This window comes from Crocodylus porosus, unplaced genomic scaffold (assembly GCF_001723895.1).
Source record: "Crocodylus porosus isolate Cpor-Errol unplaced genomic scaffold, CroPor_comp1, whole genome shotgun sequence".
Taxonomy (NCBI): domain Eukaryota; kingdom Metazoa; phylum Chordata; order Crocodylia; family Crocodylidae; genus Crocodylus; species Crocodylus porosus.
Window position 1 is genome coordinate 45,540,953 of NW_017728931.1, and position 9,549 is coordinate 45,550,501.

At 50.6% G+C, this 9,549-nt stretch overlaps 1 long non-coding RNA gene across 1 annotated transcript in view; it reads right to left on the reverse strand.

Annotated features, from left to right (window-relative positions):
* Window positions 1-1,792: 1,792 nt before the first annotated feature.
* Window positions 1,793-9,549, reverse strand: part of LOC109316567 — a 20,995-nt gene continuing 13,238 nt past the window's right edge. Inside the window, exon 3 of the long non-coding RNA XR_002102872.1 lies at window positions 1,793-2,116. This is a non-coding gene — a long non-coding RNA (uncharacterized LOC109316567). The remainder of the gene's footprint in view (window positions 2,117-9,549) is intronic.

Genomic DNA, 9,549 nt, shown 5'->3' on the forward strand with positions numbered 1-9,549 from the left:
TGGCAAAATTTACCGACCAGTGAGTGGCCACGGCACTCCCAAAAGTGGCTACGGCACTCCCGGAAGTGGCCACGGTGCTCCCAAAAGTGGCCGCAGCACTTCCAGAAATGGCTGTGGCCTAAGTCCGGTGCTCCCACTCCCCAGCTGGCTCTAGCAGCTGGTGCTCCCACCTGCCCCCCCTGCCCATCACCTAAGCAGGGAGTACGGCCAGGCAGGGGGTGCACCAAAGTTCTCAGGGGGTGTACATGCACCCCTGTGCACCCCCTACACATTGCCACTGCCTCCTAGTTAGTAAGGGGCTCCTGGAGGTGAGGTCCCAAGGGGAGAGGGCCCCCTCTGAGTTTATAGGCTTCATTGGGGGTTGCGGAAAGCCCAAGGGGCATTGTGGCTTTCCCCTCCCACTAGTCACTGGAGTGCAGCTAAGGCCTTAGGAACAGCCTGGGCCTTGGGGACTTTTGAAGAGTCAAGTTTATTTTTGATGTTTATGTGCCTTCTATTTTGTGAGAGAGCACCTCATATTTTGTAACACTGCCTCTTATATGTTGTGTATTTTTATAATTGTATATTGGTAGTTTAATAGTGTGTAGAATATATGACTCTTAACTGGGGCTCTGCTGGGACCCCTTCCTTCATACTTACCTATGCTTATCTGTTTCAGATCAACTGCTTACCCATGCATTGTTTGATGTTTCTTGAGATGGTGTAATCTTTCAGCCTTCATTTGTGGGATACAACGCTATATGACAATTGTATATTTGTGTATATACGTTTCTCAGTATCAATTTCTTTAGATTTTAGCTATCTTAATAAATCTGTACATAGTTAAGTATTTTTGTCCTGGCCTGACTCTATAGGGAATAGAGGGAACTGGCTTACATTTGCAGGTCCCTCTTGCAGCACTCCTACCTAGTCACCCATCCCTTCTTTTTGGAGAGGGGAAAACATATTTGGGTGCACCCAGGTTACAGATTTTAATTTCTTTTGGACTGACAGCAATACTTTTTAACTCAAAAGGATGTCCACGTTTATGAAGCTTCAAATAGAATATCTCTCAGAATGTTTAAACAAAATGCAACCTTGAGCTCTAAAAAAAAAATGCTTCAAAAACAGAGACTCTAATATGACTAAAATTTGAGCTTGGTTACTCTTAACACCAAACCCACTCAATCTTTCTATAACCATATGGTGTTCCAAGTCACCGCTTTATTTACAGTCCGTGAGTCTGCAAAATATCAAAATGTATCATCCTACCAGGGTAGTACTGGTATAAGTTTCAATCTTCTGTGTACTCTCAGAATGAAAGAAGAAAGCAGGGCAGAAGGACATCATGACCTGCATAAACATATTTCCATGAATCAAGAAACAGTTAATAAAGATTAGTAGGATGCATCTCAGTATATCTGACTACAAATAGTGCCAAAACTGATGTCTAATTTTACTTCCCGAACATGAGCATTTCCCTTTAGCAAATCTTTTAAGCTTTAGTCTGAAAAATCCATTTTTAAAGCAGGAAAATAGCATCAATGCAAACTAAAGTTTTCAAGATTTATGCATATCAAAATAAATGTATAACACCAGTCTATTAACCCTTTCTGTATAAGAATGCTATAGATTGTGTGGTTTGAAAACTGGTTAAGTAGGAAATGATACTTCATATTTTGATAACACTTTTCATATGAAGATCTTAAAGCACTTCATGAAAATTCAGGAAGCCACAACAAGGGTGAATAAATTTTATACCTATTTTAAAGATAGTGATTTAAAGACAAAAAAGGCTACGTTCTTTTTCAAAGTAAGCAAGTAAGTCACAGAGCTAGAAATGGAACTCAGGAGTCATTGCTAGTCCCTTGCTTGCATAAAGTAGTGTCTCAGACAAACAAAAAGGGTATTTCTGCTTGGTCCTGGAAACATTAGGAAAAGTTTAATGTAGCTTAAACATGTAGACTATTGACAAATAATTCTAAAAGTTTGGCAGCCTCTCCCAGTGCTTCTTAATTTGTTGTTTTGCATAGCCATAAATCATTGCCTTAATCAACTTGCATAACATTTGTCCAAAGAACAAAGCAAGTTATATAATGATTCCAATGGTCCCCAGCCTGTGTCATCATCACAGTCCCTGTATACAAAAATAAAAAGAACTAGACGATAAACTTTATTTGTGGAGCAGTAGACAAGCCTCTGTAGAGTCTTTGTCTGGCTCTCTAACTAACTTGCTACTTAACTTAGCTAATTACCAACTTCCTTAGTCTCCTTTTTCGTTGGGGAACATTTTTAAATTAAAACTTCTATCACTGCATCTGTGACAAAGTGGTCCAGATGTTCATGCCAGTTTTCCCAGGATAAATCATAAAGAAGTTTCCCAGATAAGAGGTATGTGGCAGGAGTATCACTACGGGAGTCTTTCTAGTGGTGACTCCGCCCTCCTGTTATGGGCCAGCTGCCTGCTTACTCGCCTGCCATGCCTTGATCTTAATTGGTTGAGTGATGTAACTAGCGGGAGGCTCCCCACTTTATATGCCGCAGTGCCAGGGGGCGCTATCTGCAGCTCCTTGTCCTCCCCTACACCACAGCCCAAGCCTCGCAGATGGTGCCAACAGGATTTCTGACCTAGGCCTTGTTGTGATTTGGCCCTCTCCACTACTTCACTGGGGCTCCTTGCTGTCCCCTCTTACTCGGGGCTCCACACTGCCCCTCTTCACTCTGGGCTGGGGCCAAATGCACCTCCAAGATGCTGCGCCCTCTCTGGCACCAGGACCCCCATGCTACCGCGGAGTCCCTATAAGGCTTCCTCCAACCCCTGATAGCCTCACCCGGTCCTCCGGTCAAACAGTAAACACAAAACACAAAGCCCCTGGGCTATAACATAAAACTAAACCATCTGGTCAACATGACATTCAATCTCTACCGGGAAAATACTCCAACCCATGGCAGCAACCAGGGGAAGCTCATGCAGTCAATCTTCTCCCTTCTCTCCACACTGGCCGAGCTCCGCCCTCCTTGGCTGCCAGAGGGGAACTGCCCTCCTGGCCTTCTGCCTGGGCTTAAGAAGGGCTAAGCCCTGCCCCTTCCTGTCAGCAGGTTTTGCTGGTTGCCCCAGCAACCAGTACCTGTGTTGCCCTGGTGATTGGCAGCTGTGCCTCTCCCTTCTCACCGCTAGGGGTCTCTCTTGAGCTGTTTCTGTTTTCAGGCGCAGGGCACCTAAGTGCTCTGTGACACACCTCCCCCCCTTTAACTCCAAACTCACCGAGCCGAGTCTTTTCTTCTTTCACCAGGTGCTCCATCCGCCTGGGATTCCCCTCTCAGCCGTTTTTCTCCAGCACCCGGCCATTTAGGTATAGGAGGTGGAGGTTTTTAGGCGCCTCCTACTCGCCTTTTACCCAAGGTGCACCGTGTGGGATTTATTGGGAGTTACCCCCCACACTAGCCAACCTTGGTAGGATGCCGCTTAGGCCAGTCTTCTCTCCCTGTTTTAAATGTTCATGAGCAAGGCTGGAACCTGGAGGATGAGGCTCCAGCCCATCCATGAGGATGGCTATGGGCAGGGCTTGTCCTTCTGATGGAGGCGGCAGGCACATTATTATCATTGTTGGGAGTCAGTCTCCCTGTTGCCTTCCTGTCCTGCTCCAGGTCTTGACTTTTCTTCTCTGGTTGCCTGACCTACTGGCCCCCCCCGGGAGATCCCAGAATCGGAGGGGTCACTCTGCCTCCTAGCAGCAAGATTAGGGCCTCTAAATATATGCCTCCTTCTCTTCTCTCTTGTCGGACGTCCTTCTGCTCCTCCTGGCCCCTCTTCTTCCTCATACTGTCTCGAAAGAAAGTCAGCATCTCTATTCTGGGTTCCTGGGCAGCGTTCCACCTTAAAACAATACTGTTGAAGGCTAAGGGCCCACCTCATGAGTCTTGCGTTGTCTGTCTTCTTACTCTGCAACCAGCGCAGGGGCGCGTTATTGGTGATTGTGAACTTCCGCCCTAATAAATAATACCAGAGTGTTTCAATGGCCCATTTAATTGCTAGACACTCCTCAACCATGGCATAGGTCTGCTCCAGCGGGTGTAGCTTCCTGCTTATGTAGGCTATAGGATGCTCGGCTTCTTCTTCTCTCTGAACCAATACTGCACCGATAGCCACGCTTGACACATCAGTCTGCACCAGGAAAGTTTTGTTAAAATCAGGTGTATACAAAAGTGGTTGCAGGCATAGCGCATCCTTCACCGCTCAGAACGCCTTTTCTGCCTCCGGTGTCCATCTTACTTTGGTGGGAGCCCCTGCCTTTATCATCTCCTTTAACAATACAGCCACATCTGCAAAGTGAGGTACAAATTTCCTATAATAACTGGCCAGCCCCAAGAAGGCCCTTGCTTGTCTTTTGGTACGGGGCACCTGATATCTCCGCAATGCCTCCACTTTGCTCACCTTCCCACTTCCTACTAGGAACCCCAGGTATTGCGTTTCTTCCTTTCCTATTGTACATTTTCTGGGATTGGCTGTCAACCCCACTCTTCTCAAGGCTTGAACTACTGCTCTCAGCATGGCGAGGTGTTCATCCTAGCTCTCAGTATATAAAATAATATCATCAATATACGCTGCGGTGTAACCCCCGTGGGGAGACAACACTCTGTCCATTAAACACTGGAACGTAGCCGCAGCTCCATGCAACCCAAAGGGCATGCGTCAGAACTGGAAGAGTTCCCATGGGGTGGCAAATGCTGTTTTTTCCTGATCTTCGGGTGCCACTGGGATCTGCCAGTAACCCTTTGTCAGGCCTAAAGTGGAAATGTAGTGAGCCTGCCCAATGTTTTCCACCAGCTCGTCCACTCTGGGCATTGGATAAGCGTCAAACTTGGCCACTGCATTTACTTCCCGATAATTGAGGCAGAGCCAGATTTTTCCATCGGACTTAGGTACCACTACGATGGGGCTTCGTCAGTCGCTGTAGGACTCGCATATTATACCTTGCTCCCACATCATTGCCAGCTCCATTTTTATCTGGCCCTCGAGTCGCTGGGGGATCCGTCTCCAATTCTTACATATCACCTGGCCCGGAGGAGTTTTTATCCGGTGTACCACACCGTGAGCTTCCCCCGGGGTTCCCTGGAATACATCTTCAAATTCCTTGACTAGCTCGGCAGCCTGTCTCCTCTGTTCTTCTGACAGGCGCGGGGCCAGTTCTACGTCACCCGGTCCACTTTCTTTTGTTAACGTGGGTCCCAACTCTACTTCCTCGGGATGAGGGGCTAAGTACATACACTCCCAGTCCTCCTACTTCTTTAACATATTGACGTGTGTCTCCGGGGCCGAGGTAACAAGGGACACTTACCTGAAGCCCAGGACAGGAGAGATGCAGAGCCGGAGGGAGAACCAGCGCGGCTCGTTAGCCGCATCTTCGTACAGCTGCGGCCAGCAGCTGACGGCAGCTTCAGATGCTGGCCGGGGGATTTAAAAATGGCGACTGCCGCTCCGGAGGATAGCCCGGGGATCAAGCAGCGGTTAGGGCCAGCGACGGCGCAGGATCCCCGAGACAGGCAACGCCGAGCCGGCATGCCGGATGGAGCAGCGACCCAGAATGGAAGCCCGACGCCGGGGACGCCAGCAGATTGACCCAGAAGCAACAGATCAGGTGAGCGACTGAAGATCGGGACGACCCAGGAAGATTCCGAGGACCCCAAAGTAAATTCCGAGACGGTAGGTGCGGGCCACGCCGAAGAGGGGCGAAGGACCGAGGACCACCTGGCTGGAGGGAGATGAGGGCGGGATCGCCGCCAAGACCAGCGGACATCAGTTAAAAGAACAGGAGTGGGGCAGCCAGAGAGCAACTAAGGTGAATCCCTTCCCCCACCATTCAGGCTAATAGGGATCTGGTGGAGGGTCAGCAAGGTAGTTAGGACATCAGTAACTCCAAGTGGGGAGTGTCGCACCGGGTGAAGGGCTTGTGGCATGGGGTCTATAGAGGGTGCGACTGAGGCACCAGTGCAGGCTACTGTGAAGTGGTCGACATTAAGGTAGGAGTATCCCACAGATTGTGGGATCGAGTACAAAAGCCATGTGAGAACCCTGCAGAAGCAGCACAGAGCAGGCACGGGGAAGTGGAGCCCATAGGTGGTGTGAGGCCGGGGTGTAGGGGTGGCAGAGCCCCATGTGCAACCGGCGGACCAATCCTGGGCCACAGAGGGACCCGTGAACTAGCCCCGCCCCACTGGGAAACAACAAGTTGTGGCAGGCGAGAGCGGGGTTGGCAATGTGGGAGAACGAGCACCCACAGTAACAAATAAGTCCGGACGGGGAGTAGCCACCAACCAGGAGGGCAGAGCTCCCAGGAGCAACACAAGAAGGCCCGTCGGGGACAACGTGGTATACTTGCTTCTTTTTTTGCTTATCTATCTGGTATTCCTCGTAGTCTACAGGCCCCACTCGGCATGTGATTTCATAGGGTCCCTGCCACCGGGCAAGTAACTTACTCTCACTGTCCGGCAATAGGACCAACATGTGGTCCGCTACATCAAACTTTCTTTCCTGGGTGCCTTGGTTGTAGTGTCTTGCTTGCCATTGCTGGGCTTCTCTGAGGTTTCCTAAGACCATGTTCCGATCCGCTTCAAGGCGTTCCCAAAAGTTGGATCACATATTGGATGATGTTCTGGTCGTTACTCTGTTGTTCTTTCCACCTCTCTTTAATCAGATCCAGGATTCCCCTTGGTTGCCAGCCATATAATAATTCAAAAGGTGAGAACCCGGTGGAGGCCTGGGGTGCCTCTCTTACTGCAAACAACAAAGGAGGTATCATTCTGTCCCAACTTTGAGGGCTCTCAACCACAAACTTTTTCAGCATCTGCTTCAACGTCTGATTAAAATGTTCCACAAGCCAGTCTGTTTGGGGATGATACACGGCCATCTTCAGCTGTTTAATCCCCAAGGCTTTACTCGCTGCCTTAAACACACATGATGTAAAGTTCATTCCCTGATTGGTCAGTAGTTCTTTAGGAAGTCCTACCCGGGAGAATATCTTCAAGAGCTCATTCGCCACCTTTGGCGCAGACACTCTCCTCATTGGCACAGCTTCCAGGTACTGGTTTCCCGTGCTACTTCGGGGAAGTGGCCCGACAATGTCTACCGCCACCGTCTCAAAGGGAACCTCTACCAGAGGCATCAGAACTAAAGGAGCTTTTGCGGGCAGCCTTGGGTTTGCTTTTTGACAGACAGGACATGAAGCACAATATGTTGCGACTTCCCCCACCATACCTGGCCAATAAAACCTTGCTCGAATGTCTTATCCTGGCCTAGATGCCCGCCCATGGGGAGCTCATGAGCCACCTTCAACAAAGCTCGTCGATACCGCCACAGGACCATCAGCTAAGCAACCTCCTCTCCTTCTGGCTTCCCTTGCTCGATCTGGTATAGGAGGCCGTTCCTTACCTCAAACCTTGGGGTTGTTCTCATCAGTTCCAGCCTCAATACCTTATTGTTTCATCGAGCAAGGTGTTCCTTCAGTGCCCACTAAAAGTCCGTCTCTCGACTCTGCTCCAGTTGAAAGTGTTCGTCTTCTCCCAAATGGGCGATATCCACCCTCTGTCCCGCTCCCTTTTCAGGAGGTGGTTGCTCAGTTTCACCCATGAAACCCTCTGCAGTCTCTTTGCGCCTCACACCCACTATTTCTTCTAACTACTCCAGCCAGTCACAGCCCGATACTACTAGGTAGGGTAAATGTTCTGTGACCCCCACTAGCATCCGGCGGGTCGTATTGCCTACTCATAGGGTGACCCTCATCCTGTCAAAATTGAGGGGGCCCCGCACCAACACTGCACCCTCACACGATCCACTCTTATTTCCGTTGCCAGTAACACGTCGCTCCGCACCCCTGTCTGCACTGAGCCCGAGTCCAGCATAGCCACTACTCTTTTTCCCTCTATGGTTACTTCTACCACCAGTGTGGGCAGCTCATCTCCTGCCTCACAGCCAACTCGGGCTACGTAGCCACACATTCCTACCCGCATCGTTGGGCCAGGTCAGGTCAGGTGCTTCCACCTTTTGTTGTCCCTCTGGTTGATCCTGTGGGCCTTGTACCGTTTGGTGTGATCAACCCAAATCTTGTTTTCCTGACTCTGGGCCGGGGGTTCACGTCCATTCTCGTCTCTCCGTGTAGACCCAAGGGTTCTCTTCTTCATACTGGCAAACCAGCATCTTATAATGCATACTGCCGCATAAACCTTTCCCGGCCAATGCACCATTGTGACAGGAGCATCACTACAGGAGTCTTTATAGACGTGACTTCACCCTCCTGTTATGAGCCAGCCGCCTGCTTACTCGCCTGCCATGCCTTGATTTTAATTGGTTGAGTGATGTAATTAGTGGGAAGCTAATGTTGTTGTGATTTGGCCCTCTCCTTTAGTTCACTGGGGCTCCTCACTGCCCCCCTCTCACTTGGGCCTCCGCGCTGCCCCCTCTCACTCGGGGCTGGGGCCAAATGCAGCCCCAAGATGCTGCACACCACAGCCCAAGCCTCGCAGATGGTGCCAACAGGATTTCTGACCTGGGCCTTGTTGTGATTTGGCCCTCTCCACTACTTCACTGGGGTACCTCGCTGCCCCCTCTTACTCGGGGCTCCACACTGCCCCTCTTCACTCTGGGCTGGGGCCAAATGCACCCCCCAAGATGCTGCGCCCCCTCTGGCACCAGGACCCCCATGCTACCGCGGAGTCCCTATAAGGCTTCCTCCAACCCCTGATAGCCTCACCCGGTCCTCCGGTCAAACAGTAAACACAAAACACAAAGCCCCTGGGCTATAATATAAAACTAAGCTGTCTGGTCAACATGACATACAATCTCTACCGGGAAAATACTCCAACCCATGGCAGCAACCAGGGGAAGCTCATGCAGTCAATCCTCCCCCATCCTTGGCTGCCAGAGGGGAACTGCCCTCCTGGCCTCCTGCCTGGGCTTAAGAAGGGCTAAGCCCTGCCCCTTCCTGTCAGCAGGTTTTGCTGGTTGCCCCAGCAACCAGCACCTGTGTTGCCCTGGTGATTGGCAGCTGCGCCTCCCCCTTCTCACCACTAGGGATCTCTCTTGAGCCATTTCTGTTTTCAGGCGCAGGGCACCTAAGTGCTCTGTGACAAGGTAGTAACAGTTTAAACTGGGATTTTGCAAAGAACACCTGTACAGTTAGTCTAGGATTGTATTGTTGAATCAATGGCAGAAAAGCAGCACTCCATTCAGCTGCTCACTAAATCCTGATTAGATGAGTGATATGTGTACACAGCTGTCACGGAGGCACTGGGGTGCTCCGTGCCTGAGATGAAGAAGAGGTGAGCTGCCAGTCACCAGGGCAGCTCAGGTGAGGGTTGTCAGAGCTGCCAATCATCAGGGCAGGGCAGCTGTGGGTTGCCAGGCCAACCAGCTGGTCAGGTGACTGGAAGGGGGCAGGGCCAGGCCCTTTATAACAACTGAGGCCTGGGCCCAGTAGCAGTTCCCTTTTGGCAGCCGCAGGAGTAGGAGTAGGAGCTCTGTGGCTGGGCTGGGCTGGGCTGAGCTGAGCTGAGCTGAGCTGAGCTGAGCTGAGC